The following is a 10,326-nucleotide window of genomic DNA, read 5'->3' as shown; positions in this document are numbered from 1 at the left end:
TGTCAGGCCCTGTGCTAAGTATTAATTATGGAATGAAAAGCTGTGCTTATTAAAGAAATTTCAGGTGTTAGCAAACATTAAGAGGGAGGCAGAAGCAGGCTCAAAGCTATACTGGTTCTGTGATTTTAAAATGGCTGGGGACAGAGAGGAAAGCCCAAGAATTTGAAGTAAAAAACTCAAGTTTAAACCCAGTTCACCATTTATTAACTGCATCCCTTTGGGAAAGTCTCTCAGTTTCTCCATGGCCTTATTTCCTTTACAATTAACAGCTCAATGTTGTTAAAGTGAAAGCTTTCTAAGAATAGGAACAGTGCCAGTATATTCCCTGCTGTGTCCCTGTTCGAGCATAGTGTTGGCACATAGTATGTTCTCAATAAATAGGTTAACATTAAATGAGTGAGTAAATAATAGCTTGTTTTTAAAAATATAAATTTATTTATTTGACAGAAAGAGATCACAAGCAGGGGGAGTAGCAGAGGGAGAGGGAGAAGCAGGCTCCCCACTAAGCAGGGAACCCGATGTGGGCCTTGCTCCAGGACCCTGGGACCATGACCTGAGTTAAAGGCAGCCACTTAGCCAGTCAGGTCTCCCAATAATAGCTCTTACTGTTTTTTTGATCATGAACTTTAACTGGACATCTCTAGAATTACTAAGATTCCAAGTTAATGTGGGAAATAGTCCTCTAATTGGACCCCACTCCTTTAATCTTCTAGCTACCAGATATGCTTGTGATGCCTTCCAGAACATCCAATGGCTTCTAAAAGGTAATATCAATCAACAGAAGTAAGCTTACTGCAGCAATAAACAACTTGTAGCCCCACATTGGGAGGGGATGGTCCTTGCTCAGTGGGGAGCCTGCTTCTCCCTGCTCCTCTCCCTGCTACTCTGCCTGCTTGTGCTCTCTGTCTGACAAATAAATAAATTAATTAATTTTTAAAAAAGAAGGAAAGAACAACTTGTAGTCTCAGTGACTTAAAACAAATCATTTCCTCTTCATGTTATATAATCCTTATAGCTTAGATGCATGGCTTAGCTTCCCACAAGCATTCATGGGTCAAATGTTGCCAATGGCCTTGCTAGAGAGAAGAGAGAACTCTGGAGTGTCTCTTCCTGGCAAGTCATTGTCACACAAGTGATACACATCACTTCTGCTCACAATGCATGGGCAAGAACTAGTCCTATAAGCCCTCGTAATCCATCACCAGGAGCTAGGAAGATCACTTCTACCATGGGACCAGGAGAGGACCAGAAATATTTAGGGAACAGCACTGATGATCACTACAGTCCTGCTGTGTAACGAGGATCTCGAGCTGGTCAACTTAGGTCCATCTAAGTACAGGCATCACAGAAATAGGTAGGAGCATCTTTCATACTCGGATCTTCGCACTGTCCCTGAGTGTGTAAAGAGCCCTACTCTCCATCTCAAGGGCTAAATGGCATCTTAGGCTATTAAATGAGGATTGAACTCAAGGAATAGGAGTTAGTCCTCCTGGTTGACCCAGAGGTCATGCTCTTTGTGGGAGTTCATTGCCAAATGTAGAGGGAAGGATGAACAGCATTTTGCCTTCCTCTGCTGAAGATCTGTAGTGCTCCTGGACAAGTTCCAAGAGTTGTTGTCTAGTTGTCTACAGGGTTTCCAAGTGTTATTCTGGATGATTCTCCCTTGAATGGAGGGAAGTAGACTTCTGAATTCCAACTGTAGTCAGTCTCCAAGTCCTACCAATTGCTCCCTATTGACATAGCCCCTCTGTTTCTCTCAGCTCACCTTGCTCTCGTTTGGCAGCTTTGGTCTATATTTGGAAGGTGTGTGTGTGTGTGTGTACGGGATAGGGATGGGGGTGGCTAAGGAAAGAAAGGAGATGTGATAGGGAACAATGGTTCTACTTGAGTTCATATTTTTCCACATATTTTTCTTTTTTAAAGATTTTATTTATTTATTTGACAGACAGAGTTCAAAAGCAGGCAGAGAGGCAGGCAGAGAGAGAGAAAGGAGGAAGGAGGCTCCCCATGGAGCATAAAGCCCGATGTGTGGCTCGATCTCAGGACCCAGGGATCGTGACCCAAGCCGAAAGCAGAGACTTTAACCCACTGCCCAGGTGCCCCATCCACATCTTTTTAATTTTATATCTGGACCTTGACTTTCAAAACCCCAAAGCCAAGAATTTTACTTTTTCCTCTTGTATTGCCATGATAACTCTCTCTTGTGGCACACTATGTCTTCTCTAGTCTAAACTGATGCAAAGAGCATTGGTACAGCATCACAAGAAATACAGTGGGAGAGGGGAAGGAATGGTGGTAGGAGGGAAATCACATAAATGTATCAAAATCTTATACCACCATTTACTTAACGATTTACTTCCACAATCTTCTTTTTTTAATCTGTAGAATGTATAAGCTTCTATCTATTCATATATATATGTATGAATGTATGTTTTATATATATATATATATATATATATATATATATATATATATATATATGAATGTATATATATTCATTCATTTCTGGTAATAAACCTTGTTTGCAAATGCAAATCAGTAGAGATGTTCCAGGAATTGGATAACCAGTGAAGGGCTATTGGTGTGGATAGCTTTTGGTAAAGCCAGAGGGTTCCTCAGGCTGCATGAGGGTAACAAGGCTGCAAATAGCAGCATGCTTCACAAAATATTCCTGATATTCAGTCTCATGGCTCTTTGCTCCAGAGAGCAAATTCTCTCTCAGCCACAGGAGGGCCCCTGCTCCCCTGAACTGCTTGTTGGACAGACTGGGAATTCAGAGGAAAAATGAGGAGTGGATTCAGGAGCCAAATAACAGTAACGATATCTATATCTATATCTATATCTGTATCTATATATATATCTATTTATAGTGTAAGAGTGTGAATGAACATTTGGCAATCGTACATTTCCTCAAACTGGTGACGCTTGTGGTGGCATTTGCAGAGTAGTCTGACCACACTGTGGACCAAAGTCCTTAGCCTTGGCCAATCAATGCACACATACACAACATCCTAACAAGCTCCCTGTCCCCACCCCAGTTCACACCCCCACACAGCTGGGGGCATCCCAGGGCATGTTTGGAGCCTGGCACAAGTATGCCCTGCTCCATGGTGACCAGGGACACCACAGACTTGCAAGAGGTACATCTGTGAAGGCTTTGCCTGTCCTCGTGGACGAAGGGCTAGGAGTTCTTCCAAAACCACTGGCTCTGGGGCACAGAATCTGGCCTCTGCCACCATGCCTCCTCATAGAAACCAGTGTCACCCTACATGGGGCCGGCTTCTGGCCTCTATTTAGTGCGGAGCAGCTGGACAAACTGTGACCTCACTGTGGCAGCAAATCCACTTAAAATATTAATGGTGATGATAAAGATGAATAATTCCTATACCCCCAGGGCACGTATGAGTTTACTTATCTTTCCCGTCAGCCCTGAAATGCCACTGTTTAGTTGTCCTGTACAAGATCTGGCTTTAAAAGCCTTGTGAAAACAGAGGATAATAGCTCTTCAGGTCCTGAGGCTTTTGATGGGTCTGCTTTCTGCATAAGTTGTTCTTGCTCTTTACAGAATAATGGGGGCCTGAGTTATTTTGAGCTGAATTGGGGGGTGCTGCGTGTGGTGAAATTATGAAGTGGGGGTTGGGGGTGAGGAGAAGGAGGGCACTAAGAGAGGTTTAGTTGGGCTTCTCCTTCCTTCCAAGCTTCAGCGTAGCTAAGGTGCAAAACAGCTCTGGCTGCCAGTACCCATGGCCTAATCATCTCCAGAGTGGGGCGATACTGTTGAGGCCAGGAGAGAGAAATGCTCCAGTGGGGGGTTCCTTTAACTGAGCTTTTTCAAGAATTGTACAGTCTGGCCACGGCTGCTGCTTACGCTTGCCTGGGCTGGCTTAACTCCTCTCGTTTCCATGGGGGATGTGGGGAGAACCAGCTTCCCCATTAACTTGGGCCCTGCATTTTATCGACTGCAAACACTCAGGATCCCAGTTCTGGGGCCATCTGTGACCTGTCGTGCTATAATAGCTTGGTTTTCCCCGTGTTCAGCTCCCTCCCTGAGTACTTAGTGTTAAATCATAGGGGGAGGAAGTGTGAGCAGAGGAAAAACAGCACTATTACATGACCCCCGATGAGACCGCTGTGATAGAATTAAAAGCTGCCGCCCTAGGACATTCTAACAGATGACATTGTGAGGTTGCCAAGGTAACCCACCAGGATATAGTTCCAGCATCTTTGGGGTTGACGCTGGGTAGGCGAGGTCAGTCAGAGGTGAGTCCCAGCTGTCCAGGGTCTATCCCCGGCTGGCCAGTCCATAGCAGCCAAGTGGAAAATCGAGGTTGACCTCTACATAGCACAAATGAACCCAACATCGACTCCTCATTGGGTATTCCAGGTGAAAAAGAATGAGAATATTTCAGATAATTGTTCGATGGAGGTTACCCAGAGCCTTGAAAGATGTGGAGGTTAATGACTCATCCATTCATTCCACAAATGTTTATTGAACACCTACTATGTATCAGGTAGGAAGTGTCAGAATATCTAGGGGGAAGGTCGAGAATTCTAGAAAACCCTAAAAAAAAAGGCAGATTCAAGTAGGGGAAAAAAGACATTTACACATTGTTAATATTCAGGAAAACGTTGAGTGGAAGAAAATGGAAATAATCAGAATAACTTATTAACCCCAATGACCAGGTGTTTTAAAAATATGCAAAAATTTATAGAGTGAAAATGATTTGCTTAAATGAAATCAACCTCTTCCCCCAACCACAACCAGGTTATGCTGTATTTTCTCTCTTTTCTCTTTATCTTCATTTAAATACTCCATGTTTACTTGTGCATTTCTGGCTAACACCTATAAAAGTTACTTTTTTTCTCTGTGAGGTAAGGATTAGAAAGGATCAGAAAGACTTCAGATGGGCCCTGACTTGCAAAACTCAAGGCCTTGGCAGATAAATGACATAAAGATCCTTCTTCCTTTTGGCCACATAGGTGAGTGTTCAAAACCAGGGTGGTGCCACTGGACCCTTGTGCCCAAACACTTTTGTTTGCCCCTGGACCTGGTCTGTCACCTGGTCTTATTATTTTCTCTCAGACGGCAAGCCGAGGAGAGAGAGCTGGAGAAAATTCTACTGGTGGTGGTGAGTGATGCCAGCAAGTGATGAGCTGGAAAGGGAAAGGAACAAAACACAAACAAGAATGGTGTTGGGTACAGGAGGGAGGAACACATAACTGATGGCCTTGGTAAAAGAAAATCAGGAAGAAAATCTCTGAGGGGCTGTGTGAAACAGGAATTCCTGAAGACAAAATAACTCTTCCTTAACCCCTGGGGGGTGGTTATTAGTACCAGAAGGACCTCATTAAAAAACCGCTGGGCCCCAAAACCAGCCCTCTACTCTCTGGGCTCCAATGCCTAAGGCCCTCTCTTTGCCCAACCAGAAAATGTAGATAATTAATTAGATTATGTCAGCTGTCTTGTTGTGGTCCTCTTATAATATTAATAATAACGATGATAATAGCTAAGTTATAGAGTGCTTCCTAAGCAAAATCCAGGAGGAAGTGCTATTTAACAATTGAGGGAACAGGCCCAGAGCAGTTAAAGCACTTACCCAGATCACACAGGGAGTTAAGTATAGAGGCCAGGCCAACCCCAACTGGCTTTAGGATTCTTGCTTTTCACCCTTACATTGTAATTTTGTCTTGTTTAAAAAGTTCTGAGAAAAAAATACTTTTTAATGGGCTCTCTGCTTTATGTTTTCACTTTACCAAGTCAGCCCTGCCTTGGTGCTTTATTTATGTAATTGTCCCTTTGGGCAACCTTAAGTTGCAGTCCAAAATGGTTCTCCCAGACCTTAAACCTTCTGGCCACCTGAAGTAGGTGGAATGGGGCGTGGCAAGGAGACGGTGGCATTATCCCTCTCATTAATCACTGACTCAATAAATAACTTAGATGGGGTGGGGGGACACCTGTGGAATGGGGAGGAGGAACTGTCCACTCTCAATTATCCTCCCACACCCTCAGCCCCTTGGTGGCAGTCACCATGCAGCACCCCAGCTAGGTGCCCATGTGCCCTCCCGCCTTACACAACCGTGGTTAGGAGGGATCAAGAGGATGGATCCCTGAGCCTCCGACCTGTGCGCGGAGGGGCAGCGAAGGTAGCCCGCGGGGTGCGGCGCGTGCGGCGCGCAGGTGGCCCGCCGCGTGGAGGGAGCGGCGCGGGGCTTGGGGGGGGGGTGCAGGGCGCCCAGGGGCGCGGGGCGGGCTCGCTGCTCCCGAGGCGGCTGTCAGGGGCCGGCGGCTCCCCCGAAGATGCAGCGCAGCATATTTTGCACATGAGTTCAGAGGAAGAGGAAGTGTAGCCGGCGGACGCGCGGCGGCGGCGGGGGCGCGTCGGGGCTGGAGCCGGAGCGCGCCAGGCTCAGGGCGCAGCGAGCGGGAGCGCGGCGGCCGCGGGCTCCGCGGAGAGACGGACGCACAGATCGCGGGAGGGACGGACACCCGAGCGCGCCGTGCCGCCGCTTCCCGCCCCCACCCACTGGCGCCCACGCCTTCCCCGCGCCGCCTGCGCTGTATGGCACAAACTTTCCTCCCGGGACGGAGCACGCTGTCTCGGGGAGCCCGCGCCAGCGCCTTCTCCTCAACCGGTTCCGAACGGTAGGTGAGCGCGCGGCAGGACTTGGGGTGTAGGCAGGCACAGGCCCTGCCATCTGGCCCCGCGGACTCGGACCGCGGCGGACTGGAGGAGCCCCGCGTGGCGCCTCCTTGCAGGTTGCCGCGGTTGCCAGAGGGCCACCGCCCCCACCACCCCCGCCCCCAACCGCACCCCTGGCCGGGTTGGATAGGGTCGGCGCCGATCCACAGCACACAGCGGTCTTGGCCAACTTTTTTTTGGAGGGGGGGTTAAATCGTCCCTGGCACGCTATGGGGAGAGGCACCTAGAGCAGTTTGTCAGGGGTCGTGGACTCTGCAGGCTCGCGGCGCCAAAGAGAGAAGCAGAGGGGAAGCTTTGAGGCTACAGGTGGGTCTGGGACACAACTGCAGGGGGTCCTTGGCAAAGATCCGACAGGAGCTGGACACGAAGTGCGGGTTCAGGATGGCGCGAGGCTGGGTGGGGTGGGGAGTTGGGAGGCTCTAGCTGCCCTTCTGCGTGTGCCCTGGGAGGTGGGCTCGTTGGTGGCGCAGGGGTGCTGTATAGATGGGAGCCGACCTGCCGCGCGCGTCCTGAGGAAGCGCCGCAGCCACGGGAGGCGCAGAGACTCTGGGCGCCGGGAGTCTGCGGCACTGAAAAGGCATCTCTCCTTCCGTAAGGGGATTTCTTTACTTGTCCTAACCCACTTTCCCAGGCTCAAGGGACGCCAGGGTAGGTCTTGGGCCAAAGTGGGGTGGTGGCGGTGTACATTTCAGAAAACCCGATTGTCAGGCACGCAGCACTCCCCCACCTCCCCAGACCAGGGCTTGTGTCCTTGACCCAGGATATCGCGGTCTTGGCATCGAGAACCACGTGGAAGCCAAAAGTGCTAGACCCAGGCACGCTCCCTGCTGCCTCCGGTTTGATCATGCTTAGCTGCCCCATGTGGTTGTGGGTGGTCTCCGGGGACACTGGGTGGTGGCAGTGAGTTTGTTGGGGGACTTAAACAAAATGTATGTATGTATATATTTTAAGTCTTGCACAGAAGCCAAATCTGAGTGCCTGCCCTGGGTTTCAGGCAACAGTCCTTTCTTGTAATTGGTACAGCTGTTTTCAGATGCTGGGCGCACAGTCAGGCCAGGCGTCTTCCAGCCCCTGCCATCGTGTGTCATCTCAGGATAAGTGAGGCCCTGCCAGGAAGGAAGGCGGGCTTAATGTGAGCCACCTCTGGGCCTGTGGGTAGGGCACACTATGCACCCCACGTGTCCCTGGCTGCCGGGATTCCAATTCATACCTCCGAACAGCTGAATTCCCAATGAAATTCAAGTGACCCCAGATGTCACCAAACCCCACAGAAGGGTTAAGCAACAAACTGTTTGGGGCTCTTTGGTGCGTGCGTGTGTGCTAACCTCAATGAAATCACTTTAACCTCAGACTGACTCTGCATCCTCTTTTGCCTTCAGCAGGGTTTCTGGTCCTGAGAACTGGGACTTCATCCTCTGTGTATCAAGTCCCTGGGTTGGTGTTTCTTTGTTAGTCTTTTGGCTTAATGGACACCGGGCAAATGGAAGTGGAGTGTTGTGCAGTTAGCTAATAGATTGGTGCAGGAATTGAAAGAGAACAAATTAGGAATGAGTTCTTTTTCTCCCTCTTGAGCAGGAATTTTTGGCTTCCATTCAAATAATTGCTTTGTCTGTAGGGAAACAGGCAGAAAATCTTTGGCATGAGTGATGGGAGTTCCTGTAAAGCTTCTTGTGTTCTTCCAGTCTTCACTTTTCTGCAGAATTGAAACTATATGGACCCATGGTTTGATGGGCGTGGGTGTCTTGTCAAATATCTAACTTGGGGGGGGGTGTCAAGGAGAGGGTATATGACTCTTTCCCCACCTATCTCATTTTTAAAAATACAAAAATTTTGCAAGAATAGGGGCGCGTGGGTGGCTCCGTCATTAGGCATCTGCCTTTGGCTTGGGTCATGATCCCCGGGTCCTGGGATGAAGCCCCGCACCAGGCTCTCTGTTCAGGGGGAAGCCTGCTTCTCCCTCTCCCACTCCCCCTGCTTGTGTTCCCTCTCTCACTGTGTCTGTCAAATAAATAATGATTAAAAAAAAAACAAAACTTAAAAAACAGTTGCAAGAACAGTAACCGTTCAAATACCCATACCTAGAGAATAATTTAGCAGTACTGGCTTTATTACGCATCTGTCGATCTATTCATCCCTCTGTCCATCTTAAGTCCCAACTTAAGTCCCATCCATCAGTAAATCTCAACTTATTATTTTATGCACTTTAAGGTAAATTATAGACATTGACACAGGTCACTTCTTAATGGTTCAGTGCACATTTTATTATTCAGAGTTCAATATATGTTCATGATTGTCTTAAGGTAAAATGCATATGCATAGAGTGAAATGCACAAATCTTCAGAGTAATATTTGCATAATGTTTTGATAAATGTGTACACCTGTGTAACCCTAGTTGTGATCAAGATAAGGAATATTACCATCACCTCAGAAAGTTCCTCATCCCCATTTCCAGTCCATCCCTGCCTTCTTTCAGTGGCAACGACTGCTGATTATTTTTTACTGTTAGTTTAGTCTGTTCTTGAATTCCTGTAAATGGTGTTCTATAGTATCATGTAAAGCTTCTTCCATTCGCCGTATTTTTAAGATTCATCCATGTTGTATCTATCAGTATTTTGTTTTTTTTTAATTGCTGAATTATATATTCCAGGACATGGAATATATTATATAGTTTGTTAATATATTCCTTCCATTGATGGACACGTGAGTTAGTCCCAGTTTTAGGGAAGTATTGTAAATGAAGCTGCTATGAATATTTGTGTACAAGTCTTCCTAGGGACATATGTTCTCATTTCTCATGGGTAAATGCCTAGAAATAGAATCATTAGGTCACAGAAGGGGTATATGTGAACCTTATAAGAAGCTGCTAGGTCTTTCCCCAACACGGTTGTACAATTTTTGTGGCCCTACCAGCAAAGAATACAAGTAAGAGATTCCAGATACGACAACCCTGTTTTCCTGTCCCAAAGTCAAGGGCATGTCTTGACCAGTGTTTCGGGGCTAGCAGGGTATAGCAATTGGATACCTTAGACAGTCCAAAGCACGTTGCTTTTTTATAGTGGAGGAGTTGTGAGAATCTCTAACTCTGCCAGTAAGTGAGTTCACACTTAAATTATTACAGATGATCAGACAAAATATTTTACTTGTTGAGATCTTCAGAGAAGGGAATTCCACAGGGTAATGTACCCTTGGTTGTGAAATAAGATTGATTGAGTACTTTCTATATAAAGGAAAAAATAACTCCCAAACCCATAGAATTCCACCACTCTTCTGCTAGTTTCTCCTGGGGGATTTCTGACGTATTGGTCTGGTTGATGTGAACTTGGTGGGGGAGATTCCCGTTGGATTTCACCGGCTTGCGCAGCTGGCTGCTGAAAGCAGGTTGTGTTTGCTTTGTGAGGCAGATCAGATTTGGTTTTTTGAAGGCTCAGAAACCAGCTCTGCTGTTAAAGTGATTTGGCCTGTCAGTGAGAAACATGACTTGTCGACATGCTCTCGTGGTCCTGGCTGACAAAACAGGCCAGGTCCTCTCAGGTCCCCTTACCCTTTGGTCCCGTTCCGTGAACCAGCAGCTTAACCTGGCCTTGGATGATTCAGGAAACAGGAATGGAGCCTCCCAGATTGCGTG

The 10,326-nt window shown here is 47.3% G+C and overlaps 1 protein-coding gene across 2 annotated transcripts in view; it reads left to right on the top strand.

Annotated features, from left to right (window-relative positions):
* Positions 1–6,221: 6,221 nt before the first annotated feature.
* Positions 6,222–10,326, top strand: part of RFTN1 (raftlin, lipid raft linker 1) — a 195,758-nt gene continuing 191,653 nt past the window's right edge. The window contains exon 1 of one of the 2 annotated variants that reach the window (XM_082685095.1): positions 6,222–6,643. The gene's annotated coding sequence lies outside the window, so the exon portion shown is untranslated. Of the gene's footprint in view, positions 7,008–10,326 lie in introns of both variants that reach the window. The other variant, XM_082685096.1, reaches the window with a different exon arrangement.

Source organism: Mustela nivalis, assembly GCF_964662115.1.
Source record: "Mustela nivalis genome assembly, chromosome: 1".
Classification (NCBI taxonomy): Eukaryota; Metazoa; Chordata; class Mammalia; order Carnivora; family Mustelidae; genus Mustela; species Mustela nivalis.
The sequence above is the reverse complement of the archived record's forward strand: the minus strand, read 5'-3'. Positions and strand labels throughout refer to the sequence as shown.